At 52.0% G+C, this 20,893-nt stretch overlaps 1 pseudogene; it reads right to left on the reverse strand.

The window, feature by feature from the left end:
* Positions 1 to 20,893, reverse strand: part of LOC147084124 (uncharacterized) — a 364,363-nt pseudogene that overhangs the window by 4,847 nt on the left and 338,623 nt on the right.

The following is a 20,893-nucleotide window of genomic DNA, read 5'->3' on the forward strand; positions in this document are numbered from 1 at the left end:
TGTCCAACATCCAGTTCTGGATGAGCAGAAATTTTCTCCAATTAAATATCGGGAAGACCGACTGGCTCCATCCCTCTCCCCAACATCTCTCTGAGGCTGAACCACACTGTTCACAACCTCGGTGTCATATTTGACCCTGAAATGAGCTTCCGAACACATATCCGCAGCATAACAAAGACCGCCTATTTCCACCTCGGTAACATCGCCCGTCTCCACCCCTGCCTCAGCTCATCCGCTGCTGAAACCCTCACCCGGGCCTTTGTTACCTCAAGACTCGACTATTCCAACGCACTCCTGGCTGGCCTCCCACATTCTACCCTATGTAAACTTGAGGTGATCCAAAACTACCCGTGTCGTAACTCAACACCAAGTCCCGTTCACCCATCACCCCTGTGCTCGCTGACCTACATTGGCACCCGGTTAAGCAATGCTTCGATTTCAAAATTCTCATCCTTGTTTTCAAATCCCTCCATGGCCTCGCCCCTCCCTATCTTAGTTATTCCCTTCAGACTCACAACCACCCGCCCCCCGCGATAGAATCACAGAAAAATTATGGCACAGAAGGAGGCCATTCACCCCATCTTGTCCGTGCCGGCCGATTAAGTGCTATCCACACTAATCCCACTTTCCAGCACTTGGTCCGTAGCCTTGTAGGTTACGGCACTTCAAGTGCATATCCAAGTACTTTTTAAAATGTGATGAGAGTTTCTGCCTCTACCACCCTGTCAGGCAGTGAGTTCCAGACCCCCACCACCCACTGGGTGAAAACATTTCTCCTCAACTCCCCTCTAAACCTCCGACCAATTTCTTTAAATCTACGCCCCCTGGTTGTGGACCCCTCTGCCAAGGGAAATAGGTCCTTCCTATCTCGGCCCCTCAGAATTTTATACACCTCAATCAGGTCTCCCCTCAGCCTCCTCGGTTCCAAAGAAAACAACCTCCTCCCCCCACCCCGAGACACCTGCGTTCCTCCAATTCTGCCCTCTTGAGCATCCCTGATTATAATCGCTGCACCATCAGTGGCCGTGTCTTCTGTTGCCTCGGCCCTAAGCTCTGGAATTCCCTCTCTGAACCTCTCTGCCTCTCTTGCACAGAAAATAGGAGCAGGAGTTGGCCATTCGGCCCCTCGAGCCTGCTCCGCCATTCAATGAGATCATGGCTGATCAAAACCCACCTCTGTGACCAAGCTTTTGACCATCTGCCCGAATTTCTCCTTCTGTGGCTCGGGGTCACATTTTTCAATGTCTTACAATACTCCTGTGCAGCGCCTTGGGATGTTTTCCTACATTAAGATAATAATCTGCCTTTGTGGCGGATCGCCACCTAAACGGGCGCAATCCACTTTTCCGTCCGTGGACAATAAATCGGGCACCTTGCCTTCAAGAAGCATGCTGCCTTTAAGGCATGACAAAGGAGCGGGCGTCACCCTCAGTCTGTTTTCGGGTTTAGCAGAGAGAGGAGCTGGGGCAGCCATCTCTCAAGAGAATGTAATAAAAGCCATGTGTTCCTCAGATCGGTTCGGCCTCCATTCGTGTTCCGCGGCAGCCGCAACATTGGTGACCCCGTCGCTCAGAACGTATTCTGAGCACTGCAATGGCGGACACGAACGCAGTTTCCGTGAAACTGCCGGAGTTTTGGGAAAACCAGCCCGAAGCCTGGTTCCTCCAAGCTGAGTCCCGATTCCGGCTGCGACACATCACCACAGATGGGACGAAGTATGACTACCTCGTCGCATCACTCGGTAGCTCCACAGTCACGAAGGTCTGGATAGCGCTGCAGAACCCACCAGAGGAGGGCAAGTATGCACATCTTAAGGCCGCCCTCCTTAAAAAATTTACGACCTTGACATACCAGCGAAACTGCCGCCTCCTCGACCTTCCAGGCCTCGGTGACGCCTCACCATCAGACCTCCTCTCCCACATGCTCTCACTCACCGACGAGAGCCCACCCGGGTCCCTCTTCCGCACGCTGTTCATCCGCCAGCTACCTCCCAGCATCCGCCCAGCGATTGTGGCGTCCGGCCTCACGGACCTAGAAGCCCTGGCCGACGAGGCCGACAAGCTGCTGTCCGCTCACTCCAGCCGTGACGTCGCTCCGGACCTGGCAGCCACAGCCTGGGCGCGCCCCTCACCGGCCACCAGGCCCAGCCACGGGGCCCACGGGGCCTTCGCGCCCCACAAACCCGGGCTACTGTTACTACCACGCACGGTTCGGCGCCAGGGCACAACGGTGCACACCTCCCTGCTCCTTCAAGTCCGCCCCCGTACCAGCCCCCGCAATGGCCGTGGGCCACGCGGGCTCCCTGCTGTACGTCACGGATGACAAAACCGGCCGTCGGTTCCTGTGCGACACTGGAGCTCAGCACAGCATCATCCCGGCCTCTGCCCTCGACATCCAAAAGGGCGAACGAGGACAGGCGCTGGCTGCCGCTAACGGCTCGGACATCCGGACGTACGGCACCCGCACAGTCACCCTCGACCTCGCTGGTCGCCGCTACCGATGGGAGTTCATCACTGCCAAGGTACTCTCCCCTCTCATCGGCGCAGACTTCCTGTGCGCCCACGGCCTACTGGTAGACATCCCTCGACACTGCCTCGTGGACATGAACACCATGTCCCCCATCCTGGGCGCCATGGCCCCCCGTCAACCCGCCGACATGGCGTCACAGTGCCACGCCCGGGCCACGGATGACTACTCGGCACTCCTGGCCGAATTCCCGGCCCTCACCAACCCGACCTTCTCCGCGGAGGTCGCCAAACACGGGGTGGAACACTTCATCCCCACCGCAGGCCCCCCAGTGTACGCCCACGCCCGCAGGCCGGACCCGGCCAAACTGGAGATCGCGCGGACCGAGTTTGCCACTATGGAACAGCTCGGCATCATCCGCCGCTCCAACAGTCCCTGGGCCTCCCCACTCCACATCGCCCCCAAACCAGGCGGGGGTTGGCGCCCCTGCGGGGATTACCGCCGCCTCAACGATGCCACCACCCCTGATCGGTGCCCCGTGCCGCACATTCAGGACTTCTCGGCTAGACTGGCCGGCCGCTCAGTCTTTTCCAAAGTCGACCTGGTGCGCGGCTACCACCAAGTCCCCGTCCACCCCGCGGACGTCCCCAAGACAGCCATAATCACCCCCTTCGGGCTTTTCGAGTTCCTGCGGATGCCCTTCGGCCTCAAAAATGCGGCCCAGGCATTCCAACGGCTCATGGACTCGGTCCTTCGGGACCTGAAGTTCCTGTTCGTCTACCTGGACGACATCCTGGTAGCCAGTTCCTCCAAGCAGGAACACCTCGAACACCTTCGCATCCTGTTCGGGCGCCTCAGCGACCACGGGCTCATCCTCAGCCCAGCCAAGTGCCAGTTCGGCCTGGACAAGATCGACTTCCTCGGCCACCACATCACCCATGCTGGGGCCATTCCCCTGCCCACCAAGGTGCAGGCCGTCCAGCAATTTCCCCGCCCCACCACCATCAAAGGACTCTAGGAGTTCCTCGGGATGGTGAATTTCTACAACCGCTTCATCCCCAAAGCGGCGTCCCTCATGAGGCCCCTGTATGAAGCCCTCCGGGGCAGGAGCGGCAAGATGGCGGTCGAATGGACGGCAGACGTATCAGCCGCCTTCAACTCCACCAAGACCGCGCTCGCCGACGCCACCCTGCTCGCGCACCCACGGCCCAATGCCAGAGTAGCGCTCACCACGGATGCCTCCGACCACGCGGTCGGCGCCGTGTACGAGCAGTGGGTCGACGGCGCCTGGCAACCACTTGCCTTCTTCAGCCGCCAACTACGCCCCCCGGAGGTCAAGTACAGCACCTTCGACCGCGAGCTCCTCGCGCTGTACCTGGCGGTCCGCCATTTTCGGTTTTTGCTGGAGGGCCACCCCTTCACTGTGTTTGTCGACCACAAACCCCTGACATTCGCAATGGCAAAGACAACCGACCCCTGGTCCGCCAGGCAGCAGCGCCAGCTCGCGGCAGTGTCCAAGTTCACCACGGACATCCAACACGTCTCCGGCCGCGACAACGTGGTGGCCGACTGCCTCTCCCGCCCCGCCATCCACGCCGCACACCTGGCAGTCGACTACGCTCAACTCGCAGCAGACCAGCTCACGGACCCTGATCTGCTCTCCGCACCTACCAACCTACCAGGGCTACGCCTGGCCGACGTCGCCTGCGGCCCGACCGCAGTCACGGTCAAGTGCGACATATCCCTATCTCAACCTCGGCCCGTCGTCCCAGCGTCCTGGCGCCGCCGGGTATTCGAGATTCTCCACAACCTCTCCCACCCCGGCGCCCGCGCATCCATCAAATTGGTAGCCAACCGCTTTGTCTGGCGCGGCCTTCGCAAGGATGTGCGTACTTGGGCCAACTCCTGCCTAGCCTGCCAACGGGCCAAGGTGCAGCAACACACGAAAGCACCCCTCGAGGAGTTCACCGTCCCTTCACGTAGATTCGACCACATCCACGTGGACATCGTCGGGCCCCTGCCGCCGTCGCAAGGCCACACGCACTTGCTGGCGATCGTCGACCGCACCACGCGCTGGCCCGAGGCAATTCCACTGACCTCTACCACCACCGCCGACATCGCCAGAGCCTTCGTCAGCACCTGGGTCGCACGGTTCGGCGTCCCCTCCGACATGACGTCGGACAGAGGTCCGCAATTTACCTCTGAACTCTGGACCGCCATCGCACGCAATCTCGGGGTGACCATTCACCGCACCACAGCGTACCACCCCCAAGCCAACGGACTGTGTGAGCGGTTCCACAGATCCTTGAAGGCATCTCTTTGAGCCAGCCTCCAGGACGGCGCCTGGACCGACCGACTCCCGTGGGTCCTCCTCGGCCTGCGCTCCGTGGTTAAAGAAGACCTCCACGCATCGGCAGCAGAGCTCGTGTACGGCCAGCCGCTGCGCGTACCCGGCGAGTTCCTGCCCACCGCCATGACACCCTGGTCAGCCGACCAGCAACGCCACGACTTCGCCTCACCGGCGCTACAGTTCGCCCCGGTGCCCATTGCCCGGCACGGCGAATCCACCTCACACGTCCCGCTAAGCCTGCACCAGGCACGGTTCATTTTCGTCCGGCACGATGCCCACCGCGGACCCCTTCAACCCCCGTACGACGGGCCCTACAAAGTGCTACAGGCTGGGAACAAATTTTTCGACCGACAAGTGGGCGACAGGACTGAAAAAGTGTCGGTTGACCGACTCAAGCCAGCACACTCGGAGCCCAGTGAGCAGGTCCCAGTAGCTCGTCCACCGCCACGCGGCCGACTTGCCCTCAAGCCAGTACACCCGGCTGCTCCACGCCCGGCCGTTCCACGTCCACCGGCGTCCTACAAGAGCCGCTCCGGCCGGCCCATCAGACCGCCGCACAGTCTCGTCCACACCTCCTAAGCGGATTCTGGGGGAAGCTGTGTGGCGGATCGCCACCTAAATGGGCGCAATCCACTTTTCCGTCCATGGACAATAAATCGGGCACCTTGCCTTTAAGAAGCATGCTGCCTTTAAGGCATGACAAAGGAGCGGGCGTCGCCCTCAGTCTGTTTTCGGGTTTAGCAGAGAGAGGAGCTGGGGCAGCCATCTCTCAAGAGAATGTAATAAAAGCCATGTGTTCCTCAGATCGGTTCGGCCTCCATTCGTGTTCCGCGGCAGCCGCAACACCTTCCTGTTTTTGACACCAAAGTGGATAACCTCGCATTTATCCACGTTATATTGCACCTGCCATGCTTCTGCCCAATCACCCAACCTGTCCAAATCATACTGGAGTTTCTCAGCATCCTCCTCACAGCACACACGCCCACCCAGCTTTGTGTCGTCTGCAAATTTGGAGATATTACATCTAGTTCCCTCGTCTAGATCATTAATATATATTGTGAATAGCTGGGGTCCAAGGACCGATCCCTGTGGTACCCCACTAGTCACTGCCTGCCACTCGGAAAAAGAGCCGTTTAGTCCAACTCTTTGCTTTGTCTGCCAACCAGTTCTCTATCCAAGTCAATACCTTGCCCCCAATCCCATGTGCCTTAACTTTACATGCTAATCTCTTATGCGGGACCTTATCGAAAGCCTTTTGAACGTCCAAATACACCACATCCACTGGTTCTCCCTTATCTATTTTACCAGTTACATCCTCAAAAAATTCCAGTAGATTAGTCAAGCACAATTTACCTTTTGTAAATCCATGTTGACTTTGTCCAATCTGTTTTCCAAGTGCTCTGCTATTACTCTAGCATTTTCCCCACTACCGATGTCAGGCTTACCGGTCTATAATTCCCCGTTTTCTCTCTACCACCTTTTTTGAACAGTGGGGTAACATTAGCTACCCGCCAATCCATGGGTACTGTTCCAGAGTCTATCGAATTTTGGAAGATGACCAAAATGCATCTACTATTTCTAGGGCCACTTCCTTAAGTACCCTAGGATGTAGATTATCTTCTATGTTTCTATGTATTCAATCTTTCCTTGTAGCTGAAATTCTCTAGTCCTGGCAACATCCTCGTAAATCTCCCGTCTCGAGCAGTCACATCTTTCCTGCAATGGGGCAAGCAGAACTGCACGCAGCATTCTAGCCGGTGGCCTAACTGGTGTTTTGTACAGTTCAAGCAGAACCTCCCTGCTCTTACATAATACAGAAAGAGAGAGGCACTGCCCCTTTAAATAACTGGGGGGCACCCATTCCCCTTCAAATGGCCAAGCAATTGTTTTTGTTGAAAAGGGGCCGCAGTCCCCTTTGACTCACCACCCCTCCCCCTCATCCACCACAAATACTCACAAGAGAGAGAGAGAGAGAGGAGGAAGAATGCTGGTCTTTGTCCCTTTAAAAGTGGCTGCCCACCAAAATGTTCACAGCACCAAGGGTCTTTGTTCTGGATACATAGATACATAGAAGATAGGAGCAGGAGTAGGCCATTCGGCCCTTCGTGCCTGCTCCGCCATTCGATGAGATCATGGCTGATCCTTTAATTCAGTATCCCGTCCCCGCCTTCTCTCCGTAACCCTTAACCCCTTTTGCCCGTAGAAATATATCTAATTCCCTCTTAAATATATTTAATGAGCTGGCGTACACTGCCCTCTGTGGCAATGAGTTCCACAGGTTCACCACTCTCTGAGTGAAGAAATTCCCCCTCATCTCTGTCCTAAATGGTTTAGCCCTTATCCTTAAATTATGTCCTCTAGTTCTGTTCTCACCCGCCAAGGGAAACATTCCTTCTGCATCCAGTCTGTCTAGACCTGTCAGAATTTTATACACTTCTATGAGGTCCCCTCTCAATCTTCTAAACTCCAGTGTGTACATCCCTAAACTACATAGTCTCTCCTCATAGGTCATTCCCGCCATTCCTGGTATCAGCCTGGTGAATCGCCGCTGCACCCCCTCCATGGCAAGAACATCCTTCCTCAGATGAGGCGACCAAAACTGTACACAGTACTCGAGGTGTGGTCTCACCAGTGCCCTGTACAGCTGCAGCAAGGTATCCCTGTTCCTGTATTCTAACCCTTTTGCTATGAAGGCCAGCATACCGTTTGCCTTCTTGACCGCCTGTTGCACCTGCATGCTCGCCTTCAGTGACTGGTGTACAAGAACACCCAGGTCTCTCTGTACTTCCCCCTCTCCCAATCTATTGCCATTTAAATAATAATTTGCCCTCCCGTTCCTGCACCCAAGGTGGATAACTTCGCACTTGTCCACATTATAGTGCATCTGCCATTTATCCGCCCAATCGCCCAGTCTGTCCAAATCGCTCTGGAGCTTCCTGGTCTCTTCCTCTGAGCCCACCCCCCCTCCTAGTTTAGTGTCGTCTGCAAATTTGGAAATGCTGCATCCGACTCCCTGATCCAGGTCATTAATGTAAATTGTGAACAGCTGGGGGCCCAGGACAGATCCCTGTGGTACCCCACTTGTTACTGCCTGCCATTCAGAAAATGAGCCGTTTATTCCAACTCTCTGTTTTCTATCTGACAGCCAGTTCCCTATCCACGCCAAAACTTTTCCCTTTATCCCATGAGCCTCAATTTTCCATGCTAATCTTTTATGTGGGACCTTATCGAAGGCCTTTTGGAAGTCCAGGTACACCACATCTACTGGCTCTCCCCCATCTATTCTACCAGTTACTCCCTCAAAAAATTCCAATAGATTAGTCAAGCACGATTTACCCTTTGTAAATCCATGTTGACTCTGTCCTATCCTGTCCCCATTTGCTAAGTGCTCCGCTATTTCATCCTTAATGATGGACTCCAGCATTTTGCCCACAACTGATGTAAGGCTTACAGGTCTGTAATTACCTGCTTTTTCCCTACCCCCCTTTTTGAATAGTGGGGTAACGTTAGCTACCCTCCAATCCATCGGCACTGTTCCCGAGTCTAATGAATTCTGAAAAATCATCCTTAGTGCATCCGCTATCTCTAGGGCCACCTCCTTCAGTACCCTAGGATGCATGTTATCAGGCCCTGGGGATTTGTCCACCTTCAATCCCTTTAGCTTCCTTAACACCATATCCTTAGAGATATTGATTTGCGTCAGTTCCTCCTTTGCCAATGTCCCTATTTTTCCCGATATCCCAGGGAGGTTTTTTGTGTCTTCCTTCGTAAAGACTGACCCAAAGTATGCATTTAGTTGATCTGCCATTTCCTTATTTCCCATTATATATTCCCCCGTATCTGACTGCAATGGACCAACTTTGGTTTTCACCAGTCTTTTCCTTTTGATATATTTATAAAAGCTTTTGGAGTTAGTTTTTATATTTTCCGCCAGCTTGTTTTCGTAAGCTATTTTGCCCCTCTTGATCATGCCCTTTGCCCTCCTTTGCTCTATCTTAAACTGTTCCCAATCTTCCGCTCTGGCGCTTTTTTTGGCTATTTTATACGCCCTATCTTTGGATTTTATGCTGTCTCTAATTTCCCCTGTTATCCACGGTTGAGTCACCTTTTTAGATTTCCTTTTATGCCAGATTGGTATAAACAATTTTTGCAATTTTGTCATTCTATCTTTAAATGTTTGCCATTGTTTATCTACCTCCAGTCCTCCCAGGAACGTTGTCCAATCAGACCTACTCAGTTCCCGTCTCATGGCATCATAATTCCCCTTGTTTAAATTCAGGACCTTAGTCTCTGAGTCAATTTCTTCGCTCTCCATTTCGAGTGAGAAATCGATCATGTTATGATCGCTCTGACCCAAGGGTCCCCGTACAACAAGATTACTGATTAGTCCCTTCTCATTGCACAGTACCCAGTCCAATATAGCCTGTTCCCGAGTTGGTTCCTCGACATATTGATCCAGATAACCATCCCTTAAACACTCAAGGAATTCCTCCTCCTCATTATTTTTACTGATTAGGCTAGTCCAATCTATATGTAAGTTAAAGTCACCTATGATGACAGCTGTGCTCTTATTGCACGCTTCTCTAATTTCCCTCGTGATGCCCTCCCTAACCTCTATTTTACTATTTGGAGGCCTATATACCACTCCTATTAATGTTTTTCGCCCCTCGCTATTTCTTAGCTCCACCCATATAGATTCTGTATTAACTGAGTTAATATCCTTCTTTTCAATTGCATTTATCCCCTCTTTTACTAGCAATGCTACCCCTCCTCCCTTTCTTTTTTGTCGATCCTTCCTAAATACTGAATACCCCTGTATGTTAAGCTCCCAGCCCTGCTCACCCTGCAACCATGTTTCCGTAATCCCAATTAGATCATAATTATTAACCTCTATTTCCACAGCTAATTCATCTACCTTGTTCCTGATGCTTCTCGCATTAAGGTATAAAACCCTCAGGCTTTTTTTATGCTCACATTTTTTATGAATTAGTTTGGCCCTTTGTTTTTTGTTCCTCACCCTTTTACCATTTATTTCTGTCTGCCTTTCACTTTCCTCTATTTCACTACATAGGTTTCTAGCCCCCTGCCATACTAGTTTAAATGCTCCCGAACTGCTTTATCAAAAATTACCCCGAGAACATCAGTTCCATCTCTGCACAGGTGTAGACCGTCCCTTTTGTATAGGTCACACCTACCACAAAACTGGTTCCAATGCCTCAAAAATTTAAAACCCTCCCTCTTACACCACTGCTCAAGCCACGTATTTAGCCTAACTATCCTGTTCTCTGTACTCTTACTAGCACGTGGCACTGGTAGTAATCCAGAGATTACTACCTTCGAGGTCCTACTTTTTAGCTTGGCTCCTAACTCCCTAAATTCTACTTGTAGGACCTCTTCCCTTTTTTTAGCTACGTCGTTGGTACCAACATGTATCACGACAACTGGCTGTTCCCCCTCCCCCTCCAGAATGTTCTGCACCCGCGCCGAGACATCCTTGACCCTTGCACCAGGGAGGCAACATACCATCCTGGAGTCTCGGTCGCGACCACAGAAACCCCTATCTATTCCCCTTACAATCGAATCCCCTATTACTATAGCCCTGCCACTCTTTTTCCCTCCCTAAAAGTCGAAAAGAGAAAAGGTTCACTTATTTTTAAATCAATGCAGTTGATGAATAGCCTTGCAATAAAGGTAATGCAAAGGAATAAACACTCACAAGCTGGGTTTTTTCCACCCCCCTCCTCCCCTTCCCTTTAACAGCTCTGCAGACAATGAAAGCAGGAAAGCGGCCTGCAGCCCACCGAGGTCCCGCCCCCCTCCCTCCCGCGCCGCCATTGGTTGGAGGACCGTCAGCCCGCCCGGTCCTCCCAGCGTTTTCCGCGCTCCTGATTGGGGGGCGCCTCGCGTCAATCAAACCCCCCCTCCGATTACGCGCTGACGCCAGCACGCAACGCCAAGGGGTCGGTTGGATCGGCGCACGCCACCGCAAGGTAAAAAATAGACACCCCACACAAATGAGGAAAAACAAGAATAATAATAATCGCACTTTACAGGGGAGGAGGTTGGGGGAATTAATGAGTGTTTTCAATTTGTTCCGCAAAAAAAAATATTTGAAAAGCTTCCCAACGGTGCGAGGCGGGCTGCGCATGCGCTCCAGCCATCCGTTGTCTCCCCCACGTGGGCCCGGGGGCCGGACACGCCCACTTGCCTTCCCCTGCACCAATCACAGCGCGGGCAGGCGCTTCTATCAATCGTCACCTGTCAATCACCCTCCCTTCCCCCCCGTGGTGTCGATTGACAGCGGTGTCAGCCAATGAGGTGCAGGAAGGGGCGGGACCAGGGCCAGGACTGACAGCAAGCCTGAACTAACTCAATTAAATACCTGCATGCAGCCAAAAAAACACTTTTATTTACTCAGCCAAAAAACAGCAAAGCAAATGAGATTTGCTGAGTCAGCAAAGCCTATTTTAGAAACATAGAAACATAGAAGACAGGAGCAGGAGTAGGCCATTCGGCCCCTCGAGCCTGCTCCGCCATTCAATGAGATCATGGCTGATCATCCAAATTCAGTACCCTGTTCCTCCTTTCTCCCCATATCCCTTGATCCCTTTAGCCTTAAGAAATATACCCAACTCCTTGAATATATTTAACTAGCTGGGGAGCCCCGCGTTGCGAGGGCAATTTTGGGGCGCGAGGGCAATTTTGGGGCGTTTGGTCTCCCTGGCCCTGTGTGTCCCCCCTCTCCCTGTCATGTCCTCTCCCTGTCCTATCCCTCCCTCCCCTCTCTCCCTCCCCTCCCCTCTCTCCCTCCCCCCCTCCCCTCTCTCCCTCCCTCCCCTCTCTCCCTCCCCCCCTCTCTCCCTCCCCCCCTCTCCCTCCCCCTCCCCTCTCTCCCTCCCCCCCTCCCCTCCCCCCTCCCCTCTCTCCCTCCCCCCTCCCCTCTCTCCCTCCCCCCCTCCCCTCTCTCCCTCCCCTCCCCCCCTCCCCTCCCCTCTGTCCCTCTCTCCGGCCCCTCCCCCTGCCTAGCGCCTGAGGTCCGGTGCCGTTGCTGAGGTCCCCCGCGTATCGCGCGGCTGATGGACGGCCGCTGCGGGCGGGCGAGCAGCGCATGCGCAGTGAGTGTGGGCGGCGCATGCGCGGTGAGTGCGGGCGGCGCATGCGCGGTCAGTGCGAGCGGCCCGCGGGAGCCGGCAAGGCCGTTAGCGAGCGGGAAACTTCGGGCGGCGCACCCGTGCTCCGTCCGCGACACCTGAGAGGGGGAAGTAGAGAGAGACAGAGAGGGAAGAGGAGAAGGAGAGAGAGGGAAGAGGAGAGAGGGAAGAGGAGAAGGAGAGAGAGGGAAGAGGAGAAGGAGAGATGGAGAGAGAGGGAAGAAAGAGAGAGAGAGAGAGAGAGAAATTTTTTCAGCTTCAGGCCCCGAGTCCCCCCTGCGCGAGGGTGAGGAGGAGGGGGGGGGGTTGCTAAACACAATATAAAACTCAAATAAATTGTTAATTAATTGCCTAACACATAATTGAAATATTTACCTTAGTTCCCTAACACACAGAAAGTGTGGGGGAAAAAATCGTGGAAAATCAAGATGGCGGCCACTCACCTCGGTTCAGAAGGATAAGGCCCGCCCACACACGCACCGATTGGTCGACCGGTCAGGTCACCGAAGCGTAGGATTGGTCAATCGTCGAGTCACTCGACACACAACTGTAGGAAGACCTCGACGTCACACGGTCGCTAATGAGATGCTAATGAGCGGAACGCTGAACGTTTTTGGGATACCGCGGGCGGGATTTTTGTCTGTTAGAAACATAAATACGCCTATGACCGGTCCGGAATCGCAAGCTTTCTTTTGAGGCGACGCACGCGTCGGTACGCTCTGTAACTTCCAAACGTATAGAGACCAGGCGGACAGACAGACAGACAGACAGAAGAGCCGCTTTATATATATAGATGAATTGGCCTCCACTGCCTTCTGTGGTAGAGAATTCCACAGGTTCACCACTCTCTGGGTGAAGAAATTCCTCCTCATTTCTGTCCTAAATGGCTTACCCCTTATCCTTAGACTGTGACCCCTGGTTCTGGACTCCCCGGCCATCAGAAACATCCTTCCTGCATCTAGTCTGTCCAGTCCTGTTAGAATTTTTAAAGTTTCAATGAGATCCCCTCTCATTCTTCTAAACTCCAGCGAGTATAAGCCCAATCGACCCAATCTCTCCTCATACATCATTCCTGCCATCCCAGGTATCAGCCTGGTGAATCTTCGCTGCACTCCTTCCATGGCAAGAACATGCTTCCTCAGATAAGGCAACCAAAACTGCACACAATACTCAAGGTGTGGTCTCACCAAGGCCCTGTACAACTGCAGCAAGACATCCTTGTTCCTGTACTCAAACCCTCTCGCTACGAAGGCCAACATACCATTTGCCTTCTTAACCTTCTGCTGCACCTGCATGCTTACCTTCAGCGACTGGTGCACAAGGACACCCAGGTCTCGTTGCACTTCCCCTTCTCCCAATCTATTGCCATTCAGATAATAATCTGCCTTCCTGTTTTTGACACCAAAGTGGATAACCTCGCAGTTATCCACATTGTACTGCATCTGCCATGCTTCTGCCCAATCACCCAACCTGTCCAAATCATACTGGAGTTTCTCGGCATCCTCCTCACAGCGCATCACTCTCTGGGTGAAGAAATTCCTTCTCATCTCTGTCCTAAATGGCTTACCCATTATCCTTAGACTGTGAGCCCTGGTTCTGGACTCCCCGACCATCGCGATCCCCTCGTGGTGTCGATTGACAGCGGTGTGTCAGCCAATGAGGTGCAGGAATGGGCGGGACCACGGGCCAGGACTGACAGCAAGCAGGAACTAACTCAATTAAATACCTGCAGCCCAAAAAATAACTTTTATTTCGTCAGCCAAAAAACAGCAAAGCAAATAAGGTTTGCTGAGTCTGCAAAGCCTATTTTAAAGAATTATAGAGCGATATCGCAGGGATCGGTGCTCGGACCCCCAGCTATTCACAATATATATTAATGATCTAGACGAGGGAACTAGATGTAATATCTCCAAGTTTGTAGACGACACAAAGCTGGGTGGGCGTGTGTGCTTTGAGGAGGATGCCGAGATACTCCAGTATGATTTGGACAGGTTGGGTGATTGTGCAGAAACATGGCAGATGCAGTATAATGTGGATAAATGCGAGGTTATCCACTTTGGTGGCAAAAAACAGGAAGGCAGATTATTATCTGAATGGCAATAGATTGGGAGAAGGGGAAGTGCAATGAGACCTGGGTGTCCTTGTGCACCAGTCGCTGAAGGTAAGCATGCAGGTGCAGCAGGCGGTTAAGAAGGCAAATGGTATGTTGGCCTTCGTAGCGAGAGGGTTCGAGTACAGGAACAAGGATGTCTTGCTGCAGTTGTACAGGGCCTTGGTGAGACCACACCTTGAGTATTGTGTGCAGTTTTGGTCGCCTTATCTGAGGAAGGATGTTCTTGCCATGGAGGGAGTGCAGCGAAGATTCACCAGACTGATACCTGGGATGGCAGGAATGACGTATGAGGAGAGATTGTGTCGATTGGGCTTATACTCACTGGAGTTTAGAAGAATGAGAGGGGATCTCATTGAAACTTACAAAATTCTAACAGTACTAGACAGACTAGATGCAGGAAGGATGTTCCCGATGGTTGGGATGTCCAGAGCCAGGGGTCACAGTCTAAGGATAAGGGGTAAGCCATTTAGGACAGAGATGAGGAGGAATTTCTTCACCCAGAGAGTGGTGAACCTGTGGAATTCTCTACCACAGAAGGCAGTTGTGGCCAATTCATTAAATATATTCAAGGAGTTAGATATATTTCTTCAGGCTAAAGGGATCAAGGGATATGGGGAGAAGGCAGGGACAGGGTATTGAGTTTGGATGATCAGCCATGATCTCATTGAAAGACGGAGCAGGCTCGAGGGGCCGAATGGCCTACTCCTGCTCCTATCTTCTATGTTTCTATAAAGTGAAGGAGGAGGCCATTCGGCCCCTCGAGCCTGTTCCGCCATTCAGTGAGATCATGGCTGGTCTGCAGTCTCACTCCATACACCCGCCTTTGGCCCATATCCCTTAATACCTTTGGTTAACAAAAATCTATCAGTCTCCGATTTAAAATGAACGATTGATCTAGCATCAATTGCCGTTTGCGGAAGAGAGTTCGAAACCTCTACCACACTTTGTGTGTCGAAGTGTTTCCTAATTTCACTCCTGAAAGGTCTGGCTCTAATTGTTAGACTATGTCCCCTAGTCCTAGAATCCCCAACCAGCAGAAATAGTTTCTCTCTATCGCCCCTCTCTATTTCCCCTCAATATCTTGAAAACTTCCATCAGATCGCCCCTTAACTTCTAAATTCTAGGGAATACAACCCTAGTTTGTGTAATCTCTCCTCGTAACTTAACCCTTGAAGTCTTTGAAAGAGCTCTCCAATTAATCCCACTCCCCTCATATCCCTGCAAATTTTTCCCCTTAAAGTATCGATCCAATTCTCTTTTGAAAGTTACTATTGAATCTGCTTCCACCGCCCTTTCAGGCAGCGCATTCCAGATCACAACAACTCGCTGTGTAAAAAAATGTTTCCTCATCTCCCCTCTGGTTCTTTTACCGATTATCTTCAATCTGTGTCCTCTGGTTACCGACCCTCCTGCCGCTGGAAACAGTTTCTCTTTATGTACTCTATCCAAACCCTTCATGATTTTGAACGCCTCTATTAAATCTCTCCCTAACCTTCTTCTCTCAGGATAACAATCCCAGCTTCTCCAGTTTTTCCACATAACTGAAGTCCCTCATCCCTGGAACCATCCTGGTAAATCTCCTCTGCACCTTCTCCAAGGCCTTGACATCCTTCCTAAAGTGTGGTTCCCAGAATTGGACACAATACTCCAGCTGGTGCCTAACCAGTGATTTATAAAGGTTTAAGAACATAAGAAATAGGAGCAGGAGTCGGCCATTCGGCCCTTTGAGCCTGCTCCGCCATTCAATGAGATCATGGCTGATCTTCTGCCTCAACTCCATTCACCAGCCCTATCGCCATATCCCTTGATGCCCTTACTAGTCAGAAATCTATCAACTTCTGTTTGGGATATACCCAATGACTGAGCCTCCACAGCCCTCTGGGGTAGAGAATTCCAAAGATTCACCACCCTCTGTGTGAAGAAATTTCTTCTCATCTCAGTCCTGAATGGCCTTCCCTTTATCCTGAGGCTGTGGCCCCTGGGTCTACACTCCCCAGCCAAGGGAAACATTCTCCCAGCATCCACCCTATCAAGCCCTGTAATAATTTTGTATGCTTCAATGAGATCCCCTCTCATTCTTCTGAATTCAAGAGAATACAGGCCTAGTTTACTCAATCTCTTCTCATACGACAGTCCCGCCATCCCAGGAATCAATCTTGTGAACTTTCGTTGCACTCCCTCTATGGCAAGTATATCCTTCCTTAGGTAAGGAGACCAAAATTGTACACAGTACTCCAGGTGTGGTCTCACCAAGGCCCTATATAATTGGAGTAAGACTTCTTTACTCCTGTACTCAAATCCTCTTGTAATGAAGGCCAGCATACCATTTGCCTTCCTAATGGCTTGCTGCACCTGCACATTCACTTTCAGTGACTCATGTACAAGGACACCCAGGTCCCTTTGAGCATCTGCATTCCCCAATCTTTCACCATTTAGTAAATATTCTGCCTTTCTGTTTTTTCTACCAAAGTGGATAACGTCACATTTATCCACATTATATTCCATCTGCCATGTTCTCGCCCACTCACTGAGCCTGTCGAGATCCCCTTGAAGCCTCTTCACATCCTCTTCACAACTGACACTGCCACCTAGCTTTGTATCATCAGCAAATTTGGAAATGTTACATTTAGTCCCCTCATCCAAATCATTGATCTAGATTGTGAATAGCTGGGGCCCAAGCACTGATCCTTGCGGTACCCCACTAGTCACAGCCTGCCATCCTGTAAAAGATCTGTTTATCCCTACTCTTTGTTTTCTGTCTGTTAACCAATTCTCAATCCATGCAAGTATATTACCCCCAATTCCATGTGCCCTAATTTTGTTCACCAACCTCTTGTGTGGGACCTTATCGAAGGCCTTCTGAAAATCCAGATACACCACATCTACCGGTTCCCCTTTGTCTACTCCACTAGTTACATCCTCAAAGAACTCCAACAGATTTGTCAAACAGGATTTCCCTTTCATAAATCCATGTTGACTCTGCCCAATCTTACTATTAGTTTCTAAGTGCCCAGTTATTGCATCCTTTATAATAGATTCCAGCATTTTCCCAACTACTGATGTGAGGCTAACAGGTCTGTAGTTCCCCGCTTTCTCTCTCCCTCCTTTCTTAAATAGCGGGGTTACATTTGCTATCCTCCAATCTGCAGGAACCGTTGCAGAATCTATAGAATTTTGGAAGATGACAACCAATGCGTCCACTATTCCAAACGCCACCTCTTTCAAAACCCTAGGATGTAGGTCATCCGGTCCTTGAGATTTATCGACTTTTAGTCCCATTAATTTTGCTAGTACTGTTTTTCCACTAATAATAATTTCTTTAAATTCCTCATTCTCGCCACACCCTTGGTTTTCTCGTATTTCTGGGAGGTTTTTTTTGTCTTCCTCCGTGAAGACAGAAACAAAGTATTTATTTAATTCCTCATTCTCCATTATAAACTCTCCCGTCTCTGACTGTAAAGGACCTACATTTACCTTCGCCAGTCTTTTCCTTTTCACATACCTATAGAAGCTTTTACAATCCGTTTTTATATTTTTCGCTAGTTTGTGCTCATATTCCATTTTCCCTTTATCAATTTCTTGGTCACCCTTTGCTGATTTCTAAAAAGATCCCAATCCTCAGGCTGACTGCTTTTTCTGGCTTAATACTAGCTTTCATTTCTTTTGTTAGCCATGGTTGGATCACTTTTCCTTTTGGGTTTTTATGCCCTAGAGGAATATATGTTTGTTGCAATTTATGCATTATTTCCTTGAATGTTAGCCATTGTATGTCCACCTTCATACCTTTCAGTGTAGTCTCCCAATCTACCATGGCCAACTTGTCCCTCATACCCTTGTAGTTTCCTCTGTTTAGATTGAAGACCTTAGTTTCAGATTGGACTACATCACTCTCAAACTTAATGTAAAATTCAATCATATTATGGTCACTTGTCCCTAAAGGTCCCTTTACCACAAGATTATTCATTAGCCCTTTCTCATTACACAGTACCAGATCCAGAATAGCCTGTTCCCTGGTTGGTTCCTCCACATACTGATCCAGGAAACCACCTCACGTGCATTCCAAGAATTTGTCCTCCACACCATTAGTGGTAATTTGATTTGCCCAGTCAATATGTCGTATATAATTCCCTCAATCTGGAGAATAGAAGTACAGTGGATTCGCGCGCGATCTTCTCGAGTCTGTTCCAACTGACCGGTTTAAGTGGCCTGTTCTTATACACAAGCTTGGTTACTGCGAGAAGGATATGCTGCTCGGGTTAGATGAAGTAGGGCGGGAGGAGGCTCGTGTGGAGCATAAATGCCAGCATGGACCTGTTGGGCCGAATGGCCTCTTTCTGTGCTGTACACTCGATGTCACACTCAGGAAATGGGATTGTTTGGACCTGTCTGATGACCTCCTCCTGAACCCCTGTTGAATGGCCTCGCCTCAGTGTGACAGCACTTTTAAATCTCTTCCCATGGTCAGAACATTTTACAGGGTCTCAGTGGGAACTCGCAGCTCTCTAAATAGGTTGGACGCTCAGCGAACGGCGACTGTCCGGTGTGAACTCGCTGGTGTCCGAGCAGGCTGGACGACTGAGTTTATCCCTTCCTGCACTGGGAGCAGGTGAACAGCCTCTCTCCACTTCAAAGTGGCTGCTGTTTCAGTTGGCTGGAGGACTGAATCAATCCTGTGCCACCTGTGAACGGTCTCTCCTTGGTGTGAACTTGCTGGTGTCTCAGCAGGTGAAAGGACCGAGTGAATCCCTTCCCACACGCGGAGCAGATGAACGGCCTCTTCCCAGTGTGAACTCGCTGGTGTATCAGCAGGAGGGTAGACTGAGCGAATCCCTTCCCACACACAGAGCAGGTGAATGGCCTCTTTCCATTGTGAATTCTCTGGTGTACCAGCAGATTCGAGGACTCAGCTAATCCCTTCCCACACATGGAGCAGGTGAATGGACTCTTCCCGGTGTGTACTCTCCGGTGGGTCTGCAGGCTGAACGAATGAGCGAATCCCTACTCGCACACGGAGCAGGTGAACGGCCTCTCCCCGGTGTGAACTCGCTGATGCGTCAGCAGGTCCGCGGAGTTCACAAACCTCTTGTGGCAGTGAGAGCAGCTGTACGGTCTCTCTCCAGTGTGCAGCCGCTGGTGCTTCATCAGATACTGGGAGCGTTTAAAGCTCTTCCCACAGTCTGAACATTTAAATGGCCTCTCGTCAGAGTGAACTCGCTGATGTCCCAGCAGGTTGGACAAACACGTGAAATCCTTCCCACACACGGAGCAGGTGAACGGACTCTTCCCGGTGTGTACTCTCCGGTGGCTCCGTAGGCTGAACGAATGAGCGAATCCCTTCCTGCACACGGAGCAGCTGAACGGCCTCGCCCCAGTGTGAACTCGCTGATGCGTCAGCAGGTCCACGGAGTTCACAAACCTCTTGTGGCAGTGAGAGCAGCCGTACGGTCTCTCTCCAGTGTGCAGCCGCTGGTGCTTCATCAGATACTGGGAGCGTTTAAAGCTCTTTCCACAGTCTGAACATTTAAATGGCCTCTCATCAGAGTGAACTCGCTGGTTTGTCCGCAGGTTGGCCAAATACGTAAAGTCCTTCCCACACACGGGGCAGGTGAACGGCCTCTCCCCGGTGTGAATTCACTGGTGTGTCCGCAGGTTGGAGGACTGAGCGAATCCTTTCCCACACACAGGGCAGATGAATGGCCTCTCCCCGGTGTGAACTCGCTGGTGTGTCCGCAGGTTGGAGGACTGAGCGAATCCCTTCCCACACACGGGGCAGGGGAACGGTCTCGCCCCGGTGTGAACTCGCTGGTGTGTCCGCAGGTTGGAGGACTGAGCGAATCCCTTCCCACACACGGGGCAGGGGAACGGTCTCTCCCCGGTGTGAACTCGCTGGTGTGTCCGCAGGTTGGAGGACTGAGCAAATCCTTTCCCACACACAGGGCAGATGAACGGCCTCTCCCCGGTGTGAACTCGCTGGTGTGTCCGCAGGTTGGAGGACTGAGCGGATCCCTTCCCACACACGGGGCAGGGGAACGGCCTCTCCCCAGTGTGAACTCGCTGGTGTGTCCGCAGGTTGGAGGACTGAGCGAATCCCTTCCCACACACAGGGCAGATGAATGGCCTCTCCCTGGTGTGAACTCGCTGGTGTGTCCGCAGGTTGGAGGACTGAGCGGATCCCTTCCCACACACGGGGCAGGGGAACGGTCTCTCCCCGGTGTGAACTCGCTGGTGTGTCCGCAGGTTGGAGGACTGAGCGAATCCCTTCCCACACACGGAGCAGGTGAACGGCCTCTCCCCGCTGTGAACTCGCTGGTGTGTCCGCAGGTTGGAGGACTGAGCGAATCCCTTCCCACACACGGGGCAGGGGAACGGTCTCTCCCCGGTGTGAACTCGCTGGTGTGTCCGCAGGTTGGAGGACTGAGCGAATCCCTTCCCACACACGGGGCAGGGGAACGGTCTCTCCCCGGTGTGAACTCGCTGGTGTGTCCGCAGGTTGGAGGACTGAGCGAATCCCTTCCCACACACGGAGCAGATGAATGGCCTCTCCCCGGTGTGAACTCGCTGGTGTGTCCGCAGGTTGGAGGACTGAGCGAATCCCTTCCCACACACAGGGCAGATGAATGGCCTCTCCCCGGTGCGAACTCGCTGGTGTGTCCGCAGGTTGGAGGACTGAGCGAATCCCTTCCCACACACGGGGCAGGGGAACGGTCTCTCCCCGGTGTGAACTCGCTGGTGTGTCCGCAGGTTGGAGGACTGAGCGAATCCCTTCCCACACACGGAGCAGGTGAACGGCCTCTCCCCGGTGTGAGCCCGCCG

Source organism: Somniosus microcephalus, unplaced genomic scaffold (genome assembly GCF_052327205.1).
Source record: "Somniosus microcephalus isolate GS21.2 unplaced genomic scaffold, FLI_Smic_1.0 scaffold1, whole genome shotgun sequence".
Lineage (NCBI taxonomy): Eukaryota > Metazoa > Chordata > Chondrichthyes > Squaliformes > Somniosidae > Somniosus > Somniosus microcephalus.